The sequence below is a fragment of the Orcinus orca genome, chromosome 10 (assembly GCF_937001465.1).
Source record: "Orcinus orca chromosome 10, mOrcOrc1.1, whole genome shotgun sequence".
Lineage (NCBI taxonomy): Eukaryota > Metazoa > Chordata > Mammalia > Artiodactyla > Delphinidae > Orcinus > Orcinus orca.
Genome location: NC_064568.1, coordinates 68,517,066 through 68,527,962, shown reverse-complemented (window position 1 = coordinate 68,527,962; position 10,897 = coordinate 68,517,066). Strand labels below are relative to the sequence as shown.

At 41.6% G+C, this 10,897-nt stretch overlaps 1 long non-coding RNA gene and 1 pseudogene across 2 annotated transcripts; one reads left to right on the top strand and one right to left on the bottom strand.

The window, feature by feature from the left end:
• Positions 1-924: 924 nt before the first annotated feature.
• Positions 925-5,405, top strand: LOC125965530 (uncharacterized). Of its 2 annotated transcripts, none has more exons than XR_007479517.1 (3): positions 925-1,568; positions 1,694-1,741; positions 3,722-5,405. It is a non-coding gene; the product is annotated as an uncharacterized LOC125965530 (long non-coding RNA). The 2 variants fall into 2 exon arrangements; XR_007479516.1 differs by lacking the exon at positions 3,722-5,405 and adding an exon at positions 3,242-3,707.
• LOC101283819 (60S ribosomal protein L17-like) lies at positions 2,352-3,225 on the bottom strand (annotated as a pseudogene).
• Positions 5,406-10,897: the final 5,492 nt, after the last annotated feature.

The window sequence follows — 10,897 nt, the reverse complement described above, 5'->3', positions numbered from 1 at the left end:
GTGGTCCGCAATGGGAGAGGCCACAACAGTGAGAGGCCCGCGTACCACAAAAAAAAGAAAAAATCTCCTAATAATGACTTAATATGCTTCTCTGAAAAAAAGAGCAAATTAAATTTTTAAATGTCTTGCCATTTGTAAGCAAATTGCATCTTTCAAAAGGCAAATGCTGATAAATGGTATTTTTGAAATCCTGGTGGTAGGTAGCCCACCTGTTCTCCCATGCTCCAGAGGCACCATCTGCTGCCAATGTGTCTGCGCCCTGGTAACACAGCACCCCACCCCATCATGCCGCCCCACCCTGATACTGAAACTGACGTTGATGGGGCAATGCTCTGAGCTGCCCAGGGGGATGGGACAGACAAGTCCCATTGTGGCCTGGAAAACCCTCCTTAAAAGAGCCAACACCATTCCCAAGCTCACAGGTGTCTGCCTGTTGCTCAAGAGTCCCAGTCTGGCCACAGTGAGGGAAGTGATGAAAATGAGCAGAGGATCAGGAGACAGCCTTCACGGCTGGCACAGGCACAAACCACTGCATGAATCAGACCTGCACTGACTCCTGGAGCCAGGTACTGTTTGCCCTCCGTCTGAGGCTTTATCTGCCAGGGAGATGGGCAAGCAGCCAAGGGCCCTCTCAGGTGAGGGGTTGTACAGCCAGGCTGTGGCATGCTGCCACACCAGATGTCGACTGGTCTCTCAGAAGGAGCACTGGGCTGGGACTCAGGAGGCTGAGTGCCCAGAGATGGCCCTAGCTGGGCCCCATGAGTCTGAGCAACTCACTCCCCTGTCCCTTCACCTCAGGCTCTTTGTCTGCAGAGTAAAGACGAGGGCAGCATAAGGAATTCTCACATGGTGCTACAGGAGTCTCACAGACATTTGTTTGTTTAAAATATATACATGTGTATCTAATGATTTTTCAAAGTTCAACCATATGGCTATTAATATACTGAAGTGAATCTGTGTTTCTAGGTGGTTTTGGAGTAGACCTTCCTATCCTGTCACTTATGGGATTGCAAAATGAGGTGTTTTAAAATGTTACCTATTATATTCACTTCTCTGTACAACCAAAACAGGAAAAACTGGGTTCTGAGGTCAATCTAATACCGCATTCATCAAAACAACATTATTTTTCCTATCTTTATAAGTGAATATTATCTACTAGAACTTATACTTTTTATAACAATATCATTTAAATTGTTTTATATATTTTATAGTTATTATATATAAGATTTCATTCCAAAAAAAGATTTGGCTAGTTTTCAAGTTTGAAAATCACCAATCCCTGATGAACTCTAAGTTCCCCTCTAGCTCTGACTTTCTACCAATCTCCAATTCTAAACCCTGAATAAATTCATGGGGTCTTAAAGTTGTCAGTCCATATAAAATTTTGAAGTTTCATGCCTTTGCTTTTATGCATGTGGTTTTTTTCTTTATATAACCAGCTTTCTATGCCAATCCCATTCTTCAGCACTTAGCTCAAGTGCAACCTCTTCTACGCAGAACACTTAACATGGGTCTTGGACCTAAGCCTTGGTTTCTTCATCTGCAAAATGAGAAACTGCCCTCAAATGGTGAGGTTTAAGTGAGCTGGTGGTATATATATGTAAAACATTTAGTAAAATGCTGGCATGAGTTCAAGGAATGCTAATTATTATCACTATTGTCTTTATTACTATCTTTATTGTTACTATCATAGTGGAAAAAAAGACTTTGGAGTCAGTGGAGATGCAATTCTACTAAACAGGTATGTGACCTCAGGCAAAGAATTTGGCTTAGTATTCTCAACAGGGCAGTACTGCCTCCTAGTGGGTGCCTGGGGAACTGATTTTTTTTTTTTATGGTGGTCACACTGGCCAGGGAGCTAACTGACTTTAGGGGAAGGGGACAGAGGTACTCGATGTCTGGTACACAAAGAATTACCCATGCCCACGGGTCTGAACCAACTACAGGTAGAAAATATTAAAAGCACCTGGATAAAGCCATTAAAGAAAGAATGATTAAATGGAATAAAGCCACTGTCTAGAAGTAATTGAGTACTTTACCCTGTGCATTTGCACTAAATTTTTTTCTAATTGTCATTCCCCTTCTATCAAAGGATATATACTATTTAATACTTAAACTGTGTTTAAGTGCCAGGAACTGTTTTAAGCACATTTCATGTATTAATTCACTTAAACCTTCATAACAACCCCATGGGATAGGTACTTTTTAATTTACTCCCCTCCCCCTGCCCCATGTTGTGAGGTTTGGTTTTTTTGTTTGTTTCTTTTGGTTTTTTGGCCTTGCAGCATGAGGGATCTTAGTTCCCCCGACCAGGGATCCAACCGTGCACCCTTCAGTGGAAGTGTGGAGTCTTTTTTTTTTTTTTTTTTACTTTTATTTGCATTTATTTTTTGCAGCATTTATTCCCAGGCCATAAGTTTTTGTTTCTTCAATTTCTTCTGGGATATCTTTTTCTTCTGGGCAACCTCCTCTTCTGATTTAGGAACAATCTGTTATTTTTCAGTAAGGATCATCTCAATGTGGCAGGGAGAGCTCATGTATGGGTTGATCCGACCATGAGCTCTGTAAGTCCTGCGCCGCATCTTGGGGGCTTTGTTCACCTGGATATGCTCAATGACCAGAGAATCTACATCTAAGCCCTACAGTTCAGCATTACTCTCTGCATTTTTGAGCATGTGCAGTAAAAATTAAGCACTCTTTTTGGGCCACCAACCCTGCGTCCAGCCCCACTGTTTGGCCTGGGCACACCTACCAGCTCCACCATTGTAACAACGGAATGGCACACATTGCTTCTTTAAGGTAACATCCTTCAGATACTTGGTGGCTTTTCGGATATGCATACCCTCAATGGCCTGGGCTGTTTCACGAGTGTTCTTAAAGTGAACACGAAGATTTGAACCTCTCGACTTGCATGATTTTGTGGGGTTTTCTGGGTCAAGTGAATAGCGAACCATTTTTAGAGGTCACCTCAGGCTGCTGACCGGAAAAGAAGTGTGGAGTCTTAACCACTGGACCACCAGGAAAGTCCCGTTGTGAGTTTATTTTTTGACATTATAGTTTTAAGGCCCAGCTCATTTGTGAGAATACTGTACTTTCTCATTTCTCCAATTCAGCAGTCTATTTGTCTTGGCATGTTATCCCTACTTCAGTTAAGCTTATTTCTCCCTCTCTCCTATCATTCAAATAAGTCTGATCTATCATTACTTCCTGACTGTAGTTTGTTTTTTTTTGCGGTACGCAGGTCTCTCACTGTTGTGGCCTCTCCCACTGCGGAGCACAGGCTCCGGACGCGCAGGCTCAGTGTCCATGGCTCATGGGCCCAGCGCAGGCTCAGCGTCCATGGCTCATGGGCCCAGCCGCTCCGCGGCATGCAGGATCCTCCCGGACCGGGGCACGAACCCGTGTCCCCTGCATCGGCAGGCGGACTCTCAACCACTGCGCCACCAGGGAAGCCCCCCTGACTGTAGTTTTTATTCTGATGTCTATATGTGCCTTCACTCTTAATTTTCTTATAGGGCAAGTATGGAATAGCTTCAAGTGGGTTCAAGCATCTGACTTCTTATGTCTTCTAGCAGTCATGCCTAACATACAGAAATACATATTTTATAAACTGCTTTCCTTTTTTATATTAAAGGCTTCATCTTGTTTGTTTTTAAATAGTGTAGAAAATGGGTTTCACTTCAGATTAGTGAAGGATCATTTCAAAATTTTTTTTTTACAGAAAGGGGGCCCCAGTCTGATATGGTTGAGACCACTCTCCCTGTCTGAGCTTCTTGAGTAAATGAGAGAGAACCCCAACATCACAGAGTTGATGAGAAAAAGCACCATACGTGTGCTCAGCGCACGGTAATTCAATTTCAGCTCCCTTTCTGGTCTACATTTTCTCTCCCACACCTTGCTCAAGGGATAACCCCAGCACCAGCAACCAGCTTGATAAATGAAGGAACAAAGCATTTTCTGGTGAAAGCAATCTCATCCAGCGGCTAGGTGACACCAAGGCAAGCACCCAGGGAATGCTAGGAGTTTTCAATCCGGCTTCACAGCCTCTATACAGAACAGAACCAGAGCTGCCTTTCCCAGCAGGGAAAGAACAGGGATGTGCCTTGCTCCATATACGGGGAGGCCTGGGAGAACTGGCATAGGGAGGAGACAGACCCACAGGACTACTGTGGGATCAGAAACAGGTCTTAATCCTGACTGCTCCTTAGAATCACCTGGGGAACTTTTAAAGCATTCCGATACCAAGCTCCCAGCCCAGACAAACTAAATCATAACCTCTGGGGGCTGGGCCCAGGTATTAGTTTTCAAAAGTTCCCCCATGTGATTCCAGCAAAGAGTGGAAAATACCAGACATAAACAAAGAGTGACCAGTTTAATGCCCTCTGAGGTGTTTTTGTTATCCCCAACTTTACAAATAAGAAATTAAGATGTGACTTGTCCCAGACACACAGCCAGAAGATGGAAATTTGAATACAGGCTGGGCTAATGTGAAAACCCATTTTTAAAGAGCCATCTAGCGGTTTTAATCCTTCATCTTATCCTTCCCACCTGCCTATCCCTGTGACTTCAGAAACCCCTTTCTTGAAATCTGCCCAGACCCCTTTTACCATAAATGTCCCTCTTGACCTTGGACCCCTCAAATCCATGCCCCTTCAACTCAAACTGGACAGTGGACTCAAAAGTGGGTAAGGACCAGGGTCAGTGGAAACACTCTTCGTATGCACTGGGGCATGCAAGAATGCACTGGGGGCGCTCTTGCTTGCCCAGCACCAAAATGGGTCAGTTTTGCTTAAAAGCCATTCCTTGAGTGCTTACTGCATACCAGTGTTAGCCTGCCACATAACAGCTAATGCTTACTGAGCAGTGTCACTCTGTGTTGAGTGCCATATATGCATCACATCACTGTGTTCTCAAGATATTTTCAGGAGGTAATTATTTTCTATTATTACCCATTTTATGGATGAGAAAAATGGAAGTGTCAAAAATTATGCAGCTGGTCATTGAGCTATAAGTGAGGAAGCCAGGATTCAAACCCTGGCTACTGGCTTCAAAGCCTGAAGGCCTTAACATTATACTCCTCCCTGAACTAGCACTTCATTAGCTGTTGGGGCAATCCTGTTCCAGCTCTGCCATGGTGCCCCTGCGTGACCTTGGGCAAATCCACCTTCTCATCTCTAAACATAGAACTGGGACTATGGACTCTAAGGCCACTTCCAGTTAAGTGGTCTTGCAACTTGGGTTACACCATTACAGCTCAATCACTCCTGGGCTGTGACCTTGGACAACTTGTCCAGCCTTCTCTATACTAGGATGAGTACATTCACCTTATTACTGATATACCCTTTTAAATTATTTTCTTCTTGTCACCTGCTGTCAAGTCCAAAAAGTTGGCCCTGGTTCAGGAACCAATCTTGGATGATGCACTTAAAAAAACCCTTCTTTCCATTCACCTCTATGAGAATCCAAATCATTTGAGGAAAGGAATGGAGTGTTCTTCCAGGTCAATAGGCTGCAGCTGCTGAAGGCAATTCAATAGCTTTAATCACCAGGTCCACTGTCAAAATCTAATTGATCACTTGAATGTACCTGCTTAACCAGTATTTTCTTCCTCCAGCAACTAAGAAATGCTGCATTAACTTCAACCACCCACTTTTGAAACCAGAGAAGGTGTGTTCATCTCTGCAACAGCCTTGTCTGGCCATGGAATTCTGGGGTGTTCTAAGACTCCATTAAAAAAAAAAGAAAAAAAAGTGTGCACTTTTCTCTATAAAGTTGAAAAATTAAAAGGCCCCAAATGTAAGTTTGATGTTTACCGGTCCTCATATAAAATGCAATACTCACCAATGTTCCCACATTCCTATAAGGGTGATGTCAAGACCAGGAGACCGGAGTTGCCATAGCAACTAGTCATAGCTTTGAAGCATGCCCATGACACAAGGTTAATAGTGAACATGGACAGACGGAATCAATATCAACCCATCCACATTAGCACAGCTTTGTCATCCTTGACAGTGACATTTTAGTCATTAAATTAAGGATTAGTCATTAAATTAAGCCAGGTAGGCCTTTGGCAAGAAATACCTTGACTGCCTAACAGTTGTGGTACTTGCCCAGATGACATGTACATAAACCTCAGATGTGCATGCTTCAAATGTGTAATAAGGATAAAGCTAAGATTAGCATTTTAGCTGTATAAATACTTGCTCATTACAGTATGCCTAACTTTCTAGAAAACAAATTTAACAAGTTACCTCTAGAAAGGAGGTAAGTCTTCTCCAGTGTCTGTACAATTTACTTTTACCATAAACATGACAGTCACTAAGTGGCATCTTATGATTGGGTTGTAAAATAAAAATGCAGTGAGCAGAAAACAAGGGCTGTGGAGCCAAGTATGGTCTCAGTGCTGAATACACTACAGATCTTCCTCAACTTATGATGGGGTTACATCTTGATAAACCAGTCATAAATTGAAAATACAAGTCAAAACCACATTTAATTAATACATCTAACCTACCAACATCACAGTTTAATCTAGCCTACCTTAAACGTGTTCAGAACACTTACATTAGCCTACAGTTGGGCAAAATCATCTAACATAAAGTACTGAATCTCTCATGTAACTCACTGAATACAGAAAGCGAAAAACAAAATTGGGTGTATGAGTCCAGAATGCTTTTTAAGTGTATTTGTCGTTTAGTCTCGTGATCACATAGCTGACTGGGAGCCACTGCTTGGCTTGCTGCCCCTGCACCAAGAGTATACTGCCGGGGCTTCCCTGGTGGCGCAGTGGCTGAGTCCGCCTGCCGATGCAGGGGACGCAGGTTCGTGCCCCGGTTGGGGAGGATCCCACATGCCGCGGAGCAGCTGGGCCCTTGAGCCTCGGCCGCTGTGCCTGCGCGTCCGTACCGCCAAAAAAAAAAAAAGTATACTGCCAAACATCACTAGCCAAGGAGATCAAAATTCATAGTTTAAGCCTATTGCTTTTTCACCACCGTAGTCAAAAAAAATCACCTCGAATCGTCAATAAGTCCAAGAGTGTTCGTACTTGCTTGGTAGGATGAGGAATTATGTATGAGGAGCTTTTCTGCCCTCTGTTTAACAGGGATACTCACTTCCCAAGTGAGTAAGCATTACGTAAGAAAAAGGATAGTGTTTGGCAGAGCTGCACTCAAAAACAAAACTTCCTTTCCTGGAGGATATAGCTGGCCAGAGTGAGTAGGCATGGTGGGGCAGAGATGGGGCAAAAAAAATTGTTTTTAAACTTCCTGACTACTCCACCAGTTTTCACCCGAGCTTCCAGCACCTGAAAAGGAAGTTAACTTTCTTAGCCCTCTCCGAACTATCAGTGTTCACCTACTCTGTTTACAAAGTGGGCAACTTCTACTTCCAACCTCACTTCTGGAAGCCACTTTCATTTCAAACGGACTGCTATACATTGCCAACTGAAAACCAACCAGGATTGCCAGTTCAGTGAATTTCCTGTCCCCATTAAACCCCAGACAGCTGGGACACATGAGCCAGCCTTTTCATTAGGGCAGTAACACTCCCAACTTCTTGGCCTTCCTGCCAGTACTAAAGCTGGACAAATTATCCCACACTGCTTGTAATGGCAATAGGGCTGAAGGAAAGTCAAAAAATCATTAAACTGGAATTGGTGTAAATTCATGGTTTTAGAATCCTTTCACTTTTACCGCCAAGCAGTTATGTACTCCTGCCCTCTTCTACTTTATGATTAAGGTACTCACACTCACTTCTTCACTTCATTCTTCACATAGCCTTTAACTGCGAGCTCTGCCTTTAGTACACAGCCCTTACCATCTGACTCAATTCACTCGTTTTCCACTTCTAGGTAAGGGGCTTTACAAAGCACTCTCAAGATTATTTGCCACCTCAAGATCCAAGAGCCCTTCTCTTAGGGTATTTAAAAGCCCTACAACCAACACCTCTTAACTTATCCTAATCTAAAACAGGGGTGAACTTACATTTAGTTCAAGGTCTCAACATCCTAATATTGAACACAAGTCAAATATTACCGGTTTTGAGATACTGAGCTGGTATTATGCCCTATCACTGTACCCCATTCCCCATTAAATGCCTGTGTCATAGACTACCATGTGGGGAAGGTGTGACACGAAAAGGATTAAATAACAAATCAACATTCCAATTTGTATTTATTTGCAAAGCACTCTTATTGAAGCTTAACATGGATTTTATCTAAACTAAAAATAAATTCTCATTATAAAAAATTCTGGTGGCAGAGAGCCAGCTGGATTGGGTTAAAAGTACTAGCTGCCTAAGTTTAAAAGGATTTAGAAATTGTTTCCTGCGGGAGTTATTCTCTCAAAAATAACTTTCAGCTCTCAAAACTTGATATACTGATGATGATATACTGAGCATTTCCATTCCTCTTTCCAAATGTTCAATACAAACAGCCACCTCCACCCCCCTCCAAGGCAGCATTCATTAAGCAGTTTTTCAGCAACTTTCCCTCTTGGCTCTGATTTGAGGTTTTGGGACTTAACAAAAAAATGACCTCTAGGGCTTCCCTGGTGGCGCAGTGGTTGAGAGTCCGCCTGCCGATGCAGGGGACACGGGTTCGTGCCCCAGTACGGGAAGATCCCACATGCCGCGGAGCGGCTGGGCCCGTGAGCCATGGCTGCTGAGCCTGCGCGTCCGGAGCCTGTGCTCCGCAACAGGAGAGGCCACAACAGTGAGAGGCCTGCGTACCACAAAAAAAAAAAAATGACCTCTAAAGAATGCTAAGTTGCCCCCAAATGAAATCTGAATGAGTTATGTACTGAAGCAAAAATGCCAATTCACAAGTGAATAGGACTTCAAAAAGAGAGGGGAAAAGTCACCTACAGACTACTTTTCTGGAAGGTGTAATTTTGCTCTGGAAATAAAGGAAATATTCTCCATCTCAGGACCTCTCCAAATGAGACTATCAAGGAAGCTAAGTATCAATGTTTCCAGAGATTTTCACTTCAAGACCAAGTACATACATGTACTAACAGCTAAGGCACTAAGTGGCCAGATTCTAAGACTTTAGTAAAATCATCATATAATACAATGTTTTATGTATGTCAGAGAAGAACCAAGGAAAAACTAAGGATGAGAAGTAATGTTCTACACATGTATTTCATGTATTAGTCTGGGAAACATTTTGGCTGTTGTCACATCTTCCATCCAGGTAGTTAGAGGAAGAACTGGGATACAAAATGATGAGAATACCATATTATGAATTTCTGCAATTCCAATAAGCAAAAATTTGTACAACAAAATTAAGCAGTTATACCAGGTTTATCAAGACAAATTTTCAATATCTCTTTCAAATTTTCTATCTTCTCTAAAGTGTGCTGTATACAGCTGAATTTGTTTGAAGTATCCAACGAATTTAATAAAGATGAAGAGAACTTGTGTGAACATATAAAATTGAATTCAACACTATCAGAATGTTTTGATAAAAATATACTCCAACCCAGTTTTTCTTCAGCTACTTTAATTATAAAAATCTTCCATATTCTCAAAAAAAAAAAAAAAAGGAAAACCAGAAGGCAACAGTCTAGTACAAAAATATACAACTGGAAGACATTACCACCAACCAGGTCTGACAACTAAATCATGTTGGGGATTCTGAAAATAAAAGCACACTAATACAAAGTACTAAACCAGTGGTTCCTATATAACCAGGGATGGAAAAATGAGTCAGTAGGCCTGGAAAAGTCCATTCCTGATAAAGAAGCACTGTAAGAATATAAACTATAACTCTACAATAAAAGCAACCAGGACTTTCCATCCAGACATGGGTGAGTCTTAAAAGGTGGTGATGCCATCTACTGATCACATGATCTTTTAAGGAACTGTAAAAAGCCATAGAAACAGTAGATAAAAGGTATCTACATCTCATAAAAATAAAATTTCTCTGGCTAATTTATCTTTGTCTTTACCTTTCTGCTTAAGACATGGAGGTCAGAAATAACCCACAATGAACTGAGAACCACAGAATATTAACTATTCTTGAAAGCATAAAAACCAACTATAATCCTTAGATATGTTCCTTAAATTATCACCAAGTATTAATAGTGACCTCTAGTGAACACCTGTAATCATTACACCACAAGTCAAACTTTCTGTGACTACTTTCAGTATCATATTCAACTGAGAATGCAAGACAAAACTGGCCAACGGGACTTGTTAATTTCAGAAATTACAGTAGAGAACGTTTTAATAGCCAGAATGTAAGGTTTTAACGATTTCTATCTTCCATATTTTTAAACAAGCCATAAAATTGTGCTAGGGTTTCTGGTTAAAGTGATTGCAAATTTGGACCCTAAGGATAAATCCTAGAGGTTAATTTTAATATCAGGTCTGTATTAGCCACTTTATAGCTACAATCCACTATCCTTTTTACAGAAACCCTTCCAATTTAAGACTCTGCAAGTTGTATACTGCCAAAAATGCCCATGTAGATTTATAAGAGCAGTGTAATATTGATGTACCGAATTACTTCCATGAATTCTTAGCTATCTTGCCTTGCTTGACCCCAACAAAGGTTTTAAGCTATGAAATGCCAGAAGACAAAGGCCCAAAGCCCGAGCTCCCAGTAAATCAATAGCCAGTCTTAAAAGTATCTTCTGTAACGAGGCTCATACTTAACTCCACTGACACCAATTCTCCCCCTCTGACACCCAGGACTCTCCCTCCCTTGATATGTGCATGAAGGGTGAAGAAGGACCACTGGAAATAATTTGTTTAGGATCTGCATCTTATAAAACATCCTTATAGATTAATGTAATGACTTATCTTTCATATTAATGTCAGTACAGCATAATCCAAAACTATCTTTAAACAGCACATTTAAGGAAACTAAGCCAAAAGACTGTTGCATTATGATTTA